The sequence below is a fragment of the Ursus americanus genome, chromosome 18 (genome assembly GCF_024610735.1).
Source record: "Ursus americanus isolate L20-20 chromosome 18, mUrsAme1.1.p, whole genome shotgun sequence".
Taxonomy (NCBI): Eukaryota; Metazoa; Chordata; class Mammalia; order Carnivora; family Ursidae; genus Ursus; species Ursus americanus.
Window position 1 is genome coordinate 43,562,102 of NC_142144.1, and position 14,793 is coordinate 43,576,894.

The window sequence follows — 14,793 nt, forward strand, 5'->3', positions numbered from 1 at the left end:
TCCACCACGATCAAGTGGGATTCATACCTGGGATGCAAGCGTGGTTCAATATTCGCAAATCAATCAGCGTGATACATCATATCAACAAGAAAAGACTCAAGAATCATATGATCCTCTCAATCGATGCCGAAAAAGCATTTGACAAAATACAGCATCCTTTCCTGATTAGAACCCTTCAGAGTGTAGGAATAGAAGGTACATTTCTCAATCTCATAAAAGCCATCTATGAAAAGCCTACTGCAAATATTATTCTCAATGGGGAAAAGCTGGAAGCCTTTCCCTTAAGATCAGGAACACGACAAGGATGCCCACTCTCGCCACTATTATTCAACATAGTACTAGAAGTCCTTGCAACAGCAATCAGACAACAAAAAGGGATCAAAGGTATTCAAATCGGCAAAGAAGAAGTCAAAATGTCTCTCTTCACAGATGACATGATACTCTATATGGAAAACCCAAAAGAATCCATGCCCAAACTATGAGAAGTTATAGAGCAATTCAGTAACGTGGCGGGATACAAAATCAATGCTCAGAAATCAGTTGCATTTCTGTACATGAATAACGAGAACGAAGAAAGAGAAATCAGGGAATCCATCCCATTTACAATAGCACCAAAAACCATACGTTACCTTGGAATTAACTTAACCAGAGACGTAAAGGACCTTTATTCTAGAAACTATAAATCACTCTTAAAAGACATTGAGGAAGACATAAAAAGATGGAAAGATATTCCATGCTCATGGATCGGAAGAATTAACATAGTTAAAATGTCCATGCTACCCAGAGCAATCTACACTTTCAATGCTATCCCGATCAAAATACCGAGAACGTTTTTCAAAGAACTGGAACAAATAGTCCTTAAATTTGTATGGAACCAGAAAAGACCCCGAATCTCCAAGGAACTGTTGAAAAGGAAAAACAAAGCTGGGGGCATCACAATGCCGGATTTCGAGCTGTACTACAAAGCTGTGATCACAAAGACAGCATGGTACTGGCACAAAAACAGACACATAGACCAATGGAACAGAATAGAGAGCCCAGAAATGGACCCTCAGCTCTTTGGGCAACTAATATTTGATAAAGCAGGAAAAAACATCTGGTGGGAAAAAGACAGTCTCTTCAATAAATGGTGCTGGGAAAATTGGACAGCTACATGCAAAAGAATGAAACTTGACCACTATCTCACACCATACACAAAAATAAACTCCAAATGGATGAAAGACCTCGATGTGAGACAGGAATCCATCAAAATTCTAGAGGAGAACATAGGCAGCAACCTCTACGACATCGGCCAAAGCAACCTTTTTCATGATACATCCCCAAAGGCAAGAGAAACAAAAGATAAAATGAATTTATGGGACTTCATCAAGATTAAAAGTTTCTGCATAGCCAAGGAAACAGTCAGAAAAACTAAGAGGCAGCCCACGGAATGGGAGAATATGTTTGCAAATGACACTACAGATAAAGGACTGGTATCCAAGATCTACAAAGAACTTCTCAAACTCAATACACGAGAAACAAATAAACAAATCAAAAAATGGGCAGAAGATATGAACAGACACTTTTCCAATGAAGACATACAAATGGCTAACAGACACATGAAAAAATGTTCAAAATCATTAGCCATCAAGGAAATTCAAATCAAAACCACACTGAGATACCACCTTACACCAGTTAGAATGGCAAAAATAGACAAGGCAAGAAACAACAATTGTTGGAGAGGATGTGGAGAAAGGGGATCCCTCCTACATTGTTGGTGGGAATGCAAGTTGGTACAGCCACTCTGGAAAACAGTGTGGAGGTCCCTTAAAAAGTTAAAAATTGAGCTACCCTATGATCCAGCCATTGCACTACTGGGTGTTTACCCCAAAGATACAGACGTAGTGAAGAGAAGGGCCATGTGTACCCCAATGTTCATAGCAGCAATGTCAACAATAGCTAATTCGTGGAAGGAGCCGAGATGCCCTTCAACAGATGACTGGATTAAGAAGTTGTGGTCCATATATACAATGGAATATTACTCAGCTATCAGAAAGAACGAGTTCTCAACATTTGCTACAACATGGACGGCACTGGAGGAGATAATGCTAAGTGAAATAAGTCAAGCAGAGAAAGACAATTATCATATGGTTTCTCTCATCTATGGAACATAAGAACTAGGATGATCGGTAGGGGAAGAAAGGGATAAAGAAAGGGGGGTAATCAGAAGGGGGAATGAAACATGAGAGACTATGGACTATGAGAAACAAACTGAGGGCCTCAGAGGAGAGGGGGGTGGGGGAATGGTATAGACCGGTGATGGGTAGTAAGGAGGGCACGTATTGCATGGTGCACTGGGTGTTATACACAACTAATGAATCATCGAGCCTTACATCGGAAACCGGGGATGTACTGTATGGTGACTAACATAATATAATAAAAAATCATTAAAGAAAAAAAGATTTTATTTATTTATTTGACAGAGAGACAGCCGCGAGAGAGGGAACACAAGCAGGGGGAGTGGGAGAGGAAGAAGCAGGCTGATGAAGGGCTCGATCCCCGAACACCAGAATCACGCCCTGAGCCAAAGGCAGCCACTTAACGACTGCGCTACCCAGACGCCCCCAGACTCTCATTTTTAAGTACAGAATGTTGTTTCCTGGGGCACCTGAGTGGCTCAGTTGTTAAGCGTCTGCCTTCAGCTCAGGTCATGATCCCAAAGTTCTCGGATCGAGCCCCGCTTTGGACTCCCTGCTCCGTGGGAAGCCTGCTTCTCCCTCTCCCAACTCCCCCTGCTTGTGTTCCCTCTCTGGCTGCCTCTCTCTCTGTCAAATAAATAAATAAAATCTTAAAAAAAAAAAAAAAAAAAAAGAATGTTGTTTCCTATGAAAAGTAAAATGAGGAGGTATTATCCTAATTATACAGTGGCATTTACTTTCTTATAATAGTCTGATATTTAACTGACAATGCAGAAGTGCTGACCAGCTCTCTCTTTCAAACCTCCCCACCCAAAAAAAAAAAAAAAAAAAAAAAATTCAAATTTGTCCTGTACGCTGAGCTTATAGTTGAAGCTAAATGGCCTATAAATATCACTGTCTTGGTTTTATGGAAGTTTAGGCTGTACAGAAACAATGGTTTTCTAGACATCAATTTATAGGCTCTTGAATTGGAAGGGATAGCCTACATCCTTTTGATATATGATGAACCTGAGGTCCTAAAACAACGAGGTACTTCTGCTAGGACCTTTGCAGGGCAATATGGAGAAGTGAGTTTAAGTTCTGTCTCCATTAAATTCTGTTAGATTTTGACAGGCTGTATTATATCTGTTAGCCTCAGTTTTCCTTCACTTATAAAATGAAAAAAAATTAAAGAAAACTGAAGCTAACAAATAGTAAACAGTCTCCTTCCTTAGTGTTATTTTAATAAAATTCAAATTAAAGCTTATATAAGCAACACACTATACAATAAATTTTAAATCCCTGTTACTGATTTCTGTGGTTCAAGCATGGATGTTATGAAAATTTCGTGATGAATTAATTTCTCTCCAGATTTTCGAAACTAAATATCCAACAATATACTCACCATCCCCCAAGCAGATGCCCTGAAAGAACCTACCATGTGAGCCAAAAAGAACACAGAAATTTCCTTTAGGGGGAAAACACTGAGCCCATCCTGCAACACAAATTTCAATAGAAAATAATTCTAGCTCCCAATTTAAGTCAGAAACAGCAAAGTGCTGTTGGGTTGACCTCTTGAACATCTCTATAATTGGTACAATTTTTCTCTTTACAGACATTATCCTATCTAAATCAACTGCATTTATTACTTGAATTAATATCCCAATAACTAATAGGTAGTCCTATCCCCAGTTTTGCCCATTTTAACCCATTCCATAAAATATGGCTTGTATGTGCTTTCTAAAATGCAAATCTGATTATTTCACTGGCCTGCTTGAAATGGTAAAATAGGTCCACATTTCCTTTAGATAAAATCCAGTAGTTAATAGATACATATCGGTATGGACTTAATGTTTGTGTGCTTTCCCCACAAATTCATATGTTACAGCCCTAACACCCAATGCGATAGTATTAGGAAGTAGGGTCTTTTGGAGGTAATTAGGTTCAGATGAGGTCATGATGGTAGAGTTCCCATGATAGGATTAGTGTCCTTAGAGGAAGTGTAATAACACTACTAGGGCTTCCTGTCTCTGCTTGTGAGGACGCAGAGAGAATATAGCATTCTGGAAATCACAAAGAGGGCTCTTCAACAGGTTCTAAATCTGCAAATCCTGATACTGGATTTCCTAGCCTCCAGAACTGTGAGGAATAGATGTCTATTGTTTAAGCCACGTAGTGTATGGCATAAGGTTAAAGCAGCCTTAGAAGACTAAGACAATAAATTGCACCAAGAAGTGGACATGTCACCGTGACAAATACCTAAAAATGTGGATGTGGCTTCGGACCTGGGTAATGGACAGAGACTGGAAGAGTGCTGTCTAAACAACCCCTCACTCCAAGCCATTAGTGAAAAGAGCACTCCAACATCCAGTAAATTGGTATGTGAGAGATGAAATTAGCCCTGAAGGCACAAGTAAATTGCAGAAATCAGTGAATCAGATCTCATACCATCTACCCCTGCTAAACTGCTTCTCAAATTCCATCTGTGGCATCATGGGGAGTACCTTATGTCCAGCTGACTAAGAAAGAAAGATTTCGGGCTCAGTTTGATGGGTGAAACTGTGTGATATGTGGAACTCCGTACAGCTATAGCACAACAGTCTTAGCCTTGGGTGGACCAGGAGGAGGACAGAGAAAGAAATTCTCCCAAAGGGTAGAACTTTCATCAGGGTACCTGGTTTTTCATTTTTACCTGAAAAGAGAGATGACCAAAGGCCCATTTCTACACTGATTTACAGCTGGTGGCTAAAGTTAGGCTGGGTGTTCAAGAACTTGGAATGAACATGATTGGAAAGTTGGTGACAAAGAGGTCTTATGTTGCCCGCACAGATTACTAACACAACCTTCCAAGTGGTCCTCCTATGTACAGTTTCATCCCATTCTAATCCAGTCTCTAAATTTAGCCTTAAAAAGATTTTAAAATTTCTATCTGATTATTTCACTGCTCTACTTGAAATACTAAAAAGGCCTCCCATCTCTTTCTTCCTAAACTCTTTAACATAGCTTACATATTCTAACCACTTACTCTCTGACTGCAGTTTCTCTCTCGCCTTCCATATTATTACTTTCCATGGCAGGGGTGGGGGAGGCTATCGTCTCCATTTATTCATGATTATCCTTTCTTCTTGAAATCCCCTTGGTACATACCATCTTTAAATCACTTAAATACCAGTTTAGACATTATTTCCTCTGGGAAGATAATTAGATCCATCTTCCCATCTTCAGATAGACATGTCTTTTACATGTATTTATACTGTAGACTATATTTCTACATAACCATTCAAGTCTTATTCACGCTTCAGATTCTAGACTCAATTCTACAAGCAATAAAAAAGAATGGAGATATTTGTCCCTACAATCACTTCTGTTTCTTCTTCCTGTAATTAACTTCTTTCTAGAACAACTCAGAATTGCAGTGACATTTTTTTTCCCTAGTAGAGACTAGTGCAAAGTAAGCCTCATCATTTGGTTCTAACAAGCTAAACATTAAACAGTCCAACATCAGAACACTTCACAAAACTGAGTAAATCTTGGGTATCCATAGTCACCTTACTGAACATACACACTCCATTTGTAAGTGCATGTGTGCATGTGGAATATATATTATAGATACCATAAAATTTCAATGCTGAAAGGGACCTCAAAAGACACTCAGATCTATTCTTAATTTCAACAAAATGTCTTCCAAGTGATTGTGCATTTATGCTTTAACATCTCCAATCACTGAAAGCTCAACATCACTAAGACAATTCATTCCAATATTAATTATTTCTGACATAGAATAATCAATGGCATATCAGGTCAAAATTTCTCTCCTTATAGTTTTAACCTAGTTTTATTCAGTAAAGGCTGTATTTCCCAAATTTAATCCCTCTTACAATAGTCTTTTTAGTATTTAAAGGCAGTGATTGAGTTTTCCAGAACATCAGCCCTCTTTTCTAAGTATGTGTCTTCATATTGTACATATTAAACAATATATAGTAGCTTTGAAGAAAGAAAGGAAGAAAGAGGGGGGGAAGGGAGAAAGAGAGGATGTGGAGTGGGAGAGGGGCACACACAAAAGAAGAGAGTTGGCTCTTTACTTGAAAGAGAGGGTTAGAATAACTATATGTGGGGAAGAAAACAGTCTGGGGTATTCTTTGTTTTAATCATCCCAATTAAAAGACATTATGGCCATACAATTAAGGATGCAGAAATTTTCCTTGAGAAGTTAAATAAATAGCTACATATAAACTGGGTACAAGAAATCATTTGCTTTTCCTAAGAATAAAAAAAAAATAATTTTCAGATGAATCTCTATGTAATTTTTTTTTTTTTGCCATTGTCTTTGGTTTTCTTCTATAATTTCCCTCACAAGCAATTGCTATTAAATCTCCTTGAAATGCAACACTGGTAAATTTTAGAAAAGTAAAATCCAACAGCTTTTGGATATTTTCACCTTTCATTTTTGGAATTTGTTTGGGTGACTAAGGCAAGCAGATGCTTCTTTATATCATGTAAAGACTGAAGCAGATTCAAAGCTCAGTGCAAATGGCCCTGCATATTCATCATACTCTCTAGTTATAAATGGCAAAGGCAACAGTGATCATGTTGATTAGCAATAGGCATCTGCTACTCAGGATCATTAAGAGGTTATGAGAATGTTCTAGGTGTCCTTGAGTCTAGAAAAATAAGATATGGTGAAAACAGACATAAACTGTCCATAAACAAAAAAATTCAACATCCATATTCATCTCAATCTCCTCTCATATACATTTATCAAAGGTGATATAAATTAATACATTTACTATGAAGTAACCAATGGTTGTTTACATATTTTGGCAATATTATTATGAAACAGGATGAGCCAAAGGAAGCTTAGCATGACTCATAAGGATTGCTATGTTATTGATTACAATGTTAAAAGGTGACGTCCAAAGAACAAGTCATGGAGTTAATCACTACCAAAAGACATTTTTGGTATCATAGACATAGGATTATATAGATACCCTATATAGAAAGAAAGCATTCATACCATTACTGCTTATTCTAGAAGTCCCAGTTTATCATAGAGAAACCTCTCCCAGAGTATTTAAATGAAGGAAGATCTCAGGGAAACCTGATGTTTTCTTTTATTTGAGAAAACCAGGAATTGTTGTATATAAAAGTGGCCAAACCACCATGGAATATGAACATGTAAATGGAGGAGGAAAGCAATATCTAGATACCATAAACTGGACTTTGCTCTTATTTATCCACTTTTTAAAGTTAATATTGAGGCCACAGCTAAATCAACTTGAATGTTTTTATACTCACTGGTAACACAGCAAACACAATCAGATTGATTATGTATTTTTAAGAGGTGTGAATATTCCTCATACACCCACTACTCCAAACACTGACCATTCATGATGCAGTCTTTTAAAGAGAAGAATATTAAGGAGGGCATGTATTGCATGGAGCACTGGGTGTTATATGCAAACAATGAATCATGGAACACTACATCAAAAACTAATGATGTACTGTATGGTGACTAACATAGCATAATAAAAAAACTTTAAAAAAAGGAATATATATGCCTCCACTTTATAAATAAATTATACATTATAAATTTCTCTGCTTCTAATTTGATAATGAAATAGAAAGAGAAAAGATGCTTCTCCACTTATTAATTGAACTAAAGAAAGCATAAACATATGATTGGGTGAGAAAGATCTGTAGGCCAAGGTCAGCCCTTTTCTGAGATTCTGAGGCTAGACTATAATTTCAGTTGTCTTGCAGCTCTGTTTCTGTCCACCCATACTAAATTTTGGTGACCCACCTAAATAATCACCCAATTCTGACCTTAACTCCAAGCTCCATTTCATATCTCATGTACTCAACACCCTGAAGATATCCCTTTCATAATAATGTGAAAAAATATGTTATTGCATATGCCAAGCACTGTGCACACACAGTTTTATATAATCCTTATAACATCCTGTGAATGGGTATCATTAGCCCATTTTCCATAGTAAGAACAGAAACTCAAAAATGTTAATAACTTAATATCCTACAAATTGTAAACCTAGGGTCTAGATCCAAATATGGTACTGTAAGACTCCACAGTACCATGCTTTATCTACTAGAGATCGAAGACAGTGATATGACTTACTTGTTTCACTGGGCCCCGGGTGTATACCTTATATCATGAGTAAAGAAAATTCTTCTATAAAGGGACATGGAGCAAATATTTTCAACTTTGTGGGGCAGATGATCTTCGACACAATTACTAAACTGCTGTTATAGCATAAAAGAGGCCATAAACAAATGAACATGGTTGTGTCTCCTTAAAATTTAATTTTAAGGAAAACTTAATTTTAAGGAAAAATTATCAGTGGGCCAGATTCGGCCATGGGATGTAGTTTTATGAACCTTGTCTCATACCATTTCATAAAATGTTCAGCTCAGCAATCCACCAAAAATTATTTCATACAATAGAGTTTTCATCCAGAACATTACATGTGTTTTTATTCAGAACATACTATACATAACCCATGTGAGAGCTCTCATTTATGATATCATATAAGCTTGGTCAACATCTAGAGTTAGCATGAAGGTCTCAATGCCATGTTTAGAATGAAACCTCAAACATAAATCAGAAACCCACACTCTTGACATGGATGGGGTCATGGGGCAGAGGCCATCCTCAGTGTATTTGAGGATAGTCTGGGAATCATTATCAGGCTTTCTCTTTATTAGCATACCCAAACTTCCTTATATTTTATGGCATGATATCCTGAAATTAAACTTCTCTATGTTAAAATGTCAAGGTAGAATGAGTAACATGATAGTATTCGGTCTGTGCTAAGAGAGAAAGAAAAATACGTGCATAACACATATATGAATAGATATTTAAAAGACAAATTACATGTGGTTATATACTAACAATTGGAAACAAAAGTCTTTTGAAAATTTTTAGAGATGTTTATTGTTGTCAAATAAGAAAGGCATCTTCATCTGATGAAAATGATTCAGATACTTTGCCTTCAGAGCTGAAATATTTTGCAGAATAATTACCAGCCAAAGCAAGTGTTCCACTCAAAGGGAACTGACCTCAAGATGGCCACAAGGCTCCTGTTTCTCTCCGATCAACTGATTTTATGTTTACTCTTGTCCGTATAGTACCTGAGTTTGATATATGCCTTCATACTTATCATACCTTCAGATCTGCAGATATCACTGTTCTGCTTAGTGTTAACAAGATACAATGTAACACAGAGATTGCCTTATTGTATTATAATTGTTTTATGAATTTATTCAATATGTTTTTTTATAAAATCATTAAGTTTCTGAATCTGTCATGCATACTTTCCAGAATGGGGGGGGGGGTAAAATTACATGTGTTAAAGTTTATTTTATGGATTTATAAATTTAAGAGCTCTTAGGGCACATTCCTCATGATTGTGTCAAGTCCCATGTATATATGTGCATGTATGCATTATGCCATCCAAAAGAGAGTTTCCATTGTGCTTTTCTTTCTTTCATGTTCTTACACCATTTTGTGAAGATTTCTGACACACTGAGTTACCTAATGAAACATGACATGTTTAATTAACTGTTTAATATTACTCTTCCATGATAGATTAGAAAATCCATGAAGGTAAGAATGATATTTTTCTTATTCCTGCTGTGTTCTCAGACATAAGTACAATGTCTGAGACATAGTAACCACTTAATAAATAATTGTTGACATAACAAATTGAACGATCTGTTTTTATTTAGATGAAGCATAAAGAAAAAAAACTATGCCCCAAACACTCTTTACGCAAGTAACCTTCAGTGAATAACGTCTGCAGGGAAGTTATTATCTCATTTCAATTTCAAGACTAATTTTTTATCTTTTTTTTTTTTTTCTTTTCTGGAGGGTGCTGATAATCCATCCTTACAGGCATGCGCCAAAGAAGAAAGAATGCATTCGTCTGGATCCTGCACTTTGTCAAATTGGAGAATCAGTCTTCAGCTGCTGTCAGCTTCAATGGTTGCACTGAAACTGCTCAATTAAGCCTCTGATAGAGTATCAAGTAGATTGCCACTTTGGGCTACTGGATCAATAATAATAATTCCTTGTATTTGTATAGCAAGCACTTACACTTGCAAAAAGTACTTTCACATTTATTGTCTAATCTTATCCTTCCAAGAACGTGGTCAAATAGGAGAGTCAGATCTCCTTTTCCGTTTCACGAATGTGGACAGTTCAGGACCAGAGATGTTAACTGGCATTGTCAGCAGAGATAGAACAAAGTCTAAGACTCTAGGCTTCCCACATCTGAGTTAACTGCTTTGTTCACTGGATAACCCTGCCCCATGACATAATACCATTTATGACGTACACATAGCTTTATCTATGCTCAGTAACAGAACTACAGTTAACCATTTATTTACCATTTCTAAGAAGACAAAAATGATGAGGATAAAGCCCAGGAATTTAATGATCTGCCACCAGATCAGAGACAGCATTGCAAGGGAGACAATGTGGTGCTGTGAAAGATCACAGGCCTTGAAGGCAGACACATGTGGATTCTATGCCCAGCGCTGGGACATACTAAATTTCATGGCCACATCTAAAAATAAGGCTTTAAGTTATGGCTACTAGAAGGTTTGTTTTGTTTAGATTTGTTTTGAGGATTAAATGTGATAATGTGTGTGGAAGGAGGCATTTTAGCAGCAAACCCATTTTTATTTACCTTGTCTAAGAATACTAGATACCTTCCCAATGTCCACTTGCCTCTTCTATACCATCCATATCAACAATAAGAATCTAATTTGATAGTGATGACATTGTATTCACTAAAAGTCTGCTTCCCAGACTCCCGATAAATGGAGCGGTGATGGACATGGCTTTGAGGGGTAAAATGAGAGGTTAAAGCAAGTTGTCTTGTAGGATTTACATGGATGTGAGACACAACACATGCCTTTCTTCCTTCGCTCTTCCCTACTTCTTGCCTGGCACCTGAACATGCAGCCACCTGTCATCACAAGGGGGCACAACTACATGCTGAGGATGGCTGATGGAATGACAGAGGGATCCTAAGCCCTGACTGCATCATGTTCTACCCCTTAACCCCCTACATTCAAATCTTTGTTTTGTGACAAAGAATAAAGATACTAATTGTTTAAGTCGCTGTTTGGGGGAATTTCTTTAATGGCCAAACAAAATTTTCATCTCATATAGCCAATTTCCTTTTATTCAATTTCTTTAAAGGATTTCATAATCCACCTTGCACAGCACTAATTGGTTTAACACTTTTTAAATAAAAATAAATAGATGATATGTTGATGTGCCCTGGGTCAGCTACTACGCCAAGAACATGCCGCAGTAACAAAATTACAGATGAAATTAGAATTCAAATTCAGGGGGGTGTATTTGACCCAGAGCATGAGCTTTTCCCATGATTTAGTGTCCAGTGTAGCATAAGTTTTGGTTTTTTGATTTGCCAGCTACGTGACAGTGCCAGACATATATCTAAGTGCTTGATTTGACATTACATAATTAAATCCTTACAAAACCTCTATGAGGTAGAGGTGACTATCACTACATTTTTCAGATGAGGAAAGCAAAGTTTAGAGAGATGAAGCAACTTCCCAGGAGCACACACCTAGGGAGGAGCAGAATTACATAGACTCAAACACAGCAGAATTTGATTCTAAATCCACATTTCTAATGACTACACTGTGCCACCTTGATTCCACATATAGAATGTCAGTGTCCGATCTCTGCTAAGAGAACTTTGAGTACCAAAAAGAGAAAACTTCATCAAGAAAGTCTAGAAGTTTACATCTATGTACAGAGGAGCCTCTTCTGGCTGGGGGAGGCCATACCACGTCAAGTTTCCACTTGTACTCAAAGCTGTGTTTTAGGGGGGTCCATATTAAATCCATAGAATATGATATTCTTCTATTAAGTCACTAATAATGTAACAGATTTAATACAGCTTAAGAGTCAAATACATTCCTCAGCATATTCTGAGTGGTGTTCTTGGTGGCAGGTATCTACATTTGTAGAAAAGGCCCAGTGTTAACCTTTCAGCCCCTAGGGATAGAGATAAATCAGTCTCCACTACCTCGTACAAAACTATCAGACTTCTTATTTCATTTTTAAAAAATTCTCTCATGTGAAGCCAGACAGCAGCATTTCTGTTTTCTTCCCCCTAGCATCTGGAATATACATGATCTAGGCTATATTTCTGCAGATTTGGAGCCTAAAATGTCACCACATGCTGCTGCTAATAATAACACATAATAATAACTGCTGTGAAAGTTCTTTAGCTGTCAGCTCTATTTTTATTTCATTTAAAAAATAATAATTTCAATGTCCATTGCTGTGCCTCTGAGTTCATTTACAAATCAAAAACATATTTTGCATTAAAAAAAAAAAAAAGAGCAACATCCAGTTCATTCAGATCTTAAGCCTCAGGCAGGAACTGCCTAGGCTGCTACCAAAGAAAGGTGATGATTTTTAAGTGGTCAAGCATTGAACTAGGGCACCAAAGTAGGTTAGATTCACAGAATCAAAGAAGTGGATAGTCCTTGAGTTTATCTGGTTCAACTTTTATCTACTGTATTAATATTTCCTCCTTCAGGACCACTCACAAAATGCATAAAATATACCCCATGAAATGATCATTTACCCTGATATTTCCATGTATAGGAAATTTATTCTGAGACAGTCAATTCCATTTTAAGAGTCTTCAAGTCAATGGCAAGGTGTTCCTGTTTCTTTGTTTTGCTCATGTTTATGCTGGGAGTAAACTGTACCCACGTCAGTAGTTCTGTTTCTGAGCTCTATACCAACAGACTCTTCTACACATAATGTTTCAATTATTTAAGATGACAAACATTTAAGTCCCAAGACTTTTTATTATGCCAAACATCCTATCTATAAAATTTTATTTTTTTGAAAAGTTAAAAATTCCTTTTTTATTACTGGTACCACTACCACAATTTACAGGGCAGTATACCTGATGTAATAAAAAGAAAAAGAAAAAGAAAATTCTACAATAGATGAAAGACCTCAAGAATGTACACCTAATTGATGCTACATTGCTTTAATCAATAGCAGCATGTTTTGCAAACTGTGGCTATGACAGTCCGGGCCAAGAAGGGGCTCCTATTTAAGCTTTAGTAACTTTTCTCAATATGGATCATCGTTCCTTCTGTGGCAGATTTCTACAGTTCCTCTAATGCATTTGGGATGACGTCTCAAAGTAACCTGCAGCTTTCCTGACAACTCCTCACTCTCTATCCTGCTAAGGACTAGAGCCCTTTACTTCTGAGGGTTTTTTTTTACTAATTTCTGCTACCACACCCACCACTCTACCACCAGATCCATAACTACCACCATATGGACTGCCTAAACCTCTTCGACCCAAACTGCCCCCCTTCATGGGTCCCCATAATTTGATTGCTGTTGTCAACCCAAATTCTCAAAATCATTAGAATTCCCACCACCACCATTGTTACCTCCCAAATTTCCTCCTTCACTGTAACCATTGTATCCTCCACCACCACCACCATATCTGCCTCCTGGGTGTCCTTACTCTGGTCCACCACCACCACTGTCTCCTCTACTGCTATAACCAGGACCACCACTATCATTGCCACCATCACCTCCAAATCCATTAAATCCACCCTCCCCTCCCCCATAACTATGTCTGCTGCCACTACCTCCACCACCATAGCCTTGTCTTCCACCAAAGTTACCAACATGACCCATAAAGTTGCCAGACCCACCTCCACAACCTCTTCATGATCCAGAAGACAGCATTTCTTATTTAGAAAAGGCCTATTTCACTTCACAATTACGCCCATGAATAGCTGGTATTTCTGAATAAAAATTGTATCAACTATCATGATCATCAAAAGTTACAAAAGCCAATCCTCTCTTTTTTCCACTCTGCCTGTCTTCCATAACTTCTATGGTTTTAAACTTGCCATACTTTTCAAAATTATCCCCCAAATTCTATTCTTCTGTATCTTCTTTCATACCACCAACAAAAACTTTTTTCACTGTTAGATGGGCACCAAGCTTTACAGAATCCTCTCTAGAAACAGCTTTCTTTGTTCCACTAAACAAATGTCCATCAACCTTGTGTCGTGTGGTCAAGCACATATTGCTGCGTCCACCTATTCCACACAGGACTAAGTCACGAAACCAAAACCCCTGGAAGGTTTTGTTTGGGAGTCTCTCATCACCACACAATCAGTAAGTGTGCCCCATCTTTCAAAATGTTTTCTTAAACTATCATCTGTAGTTTCAAAGTTCAAACCACCAATAAACCATTTTCTTGCTGCTCTGGCTCCTTTGGATCACCAACCTCCTCCCTGCGGTGGTGCTGACTGCACTGACAGCCAGCATCACACTGGGGGCCACCTAGCCACGGTTTTACCTCCATTTTGAGATCACCTATATATAAAATTTGAAATAACTCCACAACATCTAAGATAGAACTTGCTAAGTTGACTTTACAGAAAAAAACCTATTCAAAACTAGGAGAATCCTGCATGTGATGGTCTAAGGACATATAACACTGAAATGAAAGGGACGATTGTAGATCCCAATCATCTTTCCATAAGAGTGATGTAAGGATGGTCTGGATTCCTTCAACATCTGTATTTT

The 14,793-nt window shown here is 37.6% G+C and overlaps 1 pseudogene; it reads right to left on the bottom strand.

Annotated features, from left to right (window-relative positions):
* Positions 1 to 13,423: 13,423 nt before the first annotated feature.
* On the bottom strand, positions 13,424 to 14,569 carry LOC123781215 (heterogeneous nuclear ribonucleoprotein A3 pseudogene; annotated as a pseudogene).
* Positions 14,570 to 14,793: the final 224 nt, after the last annotated feature.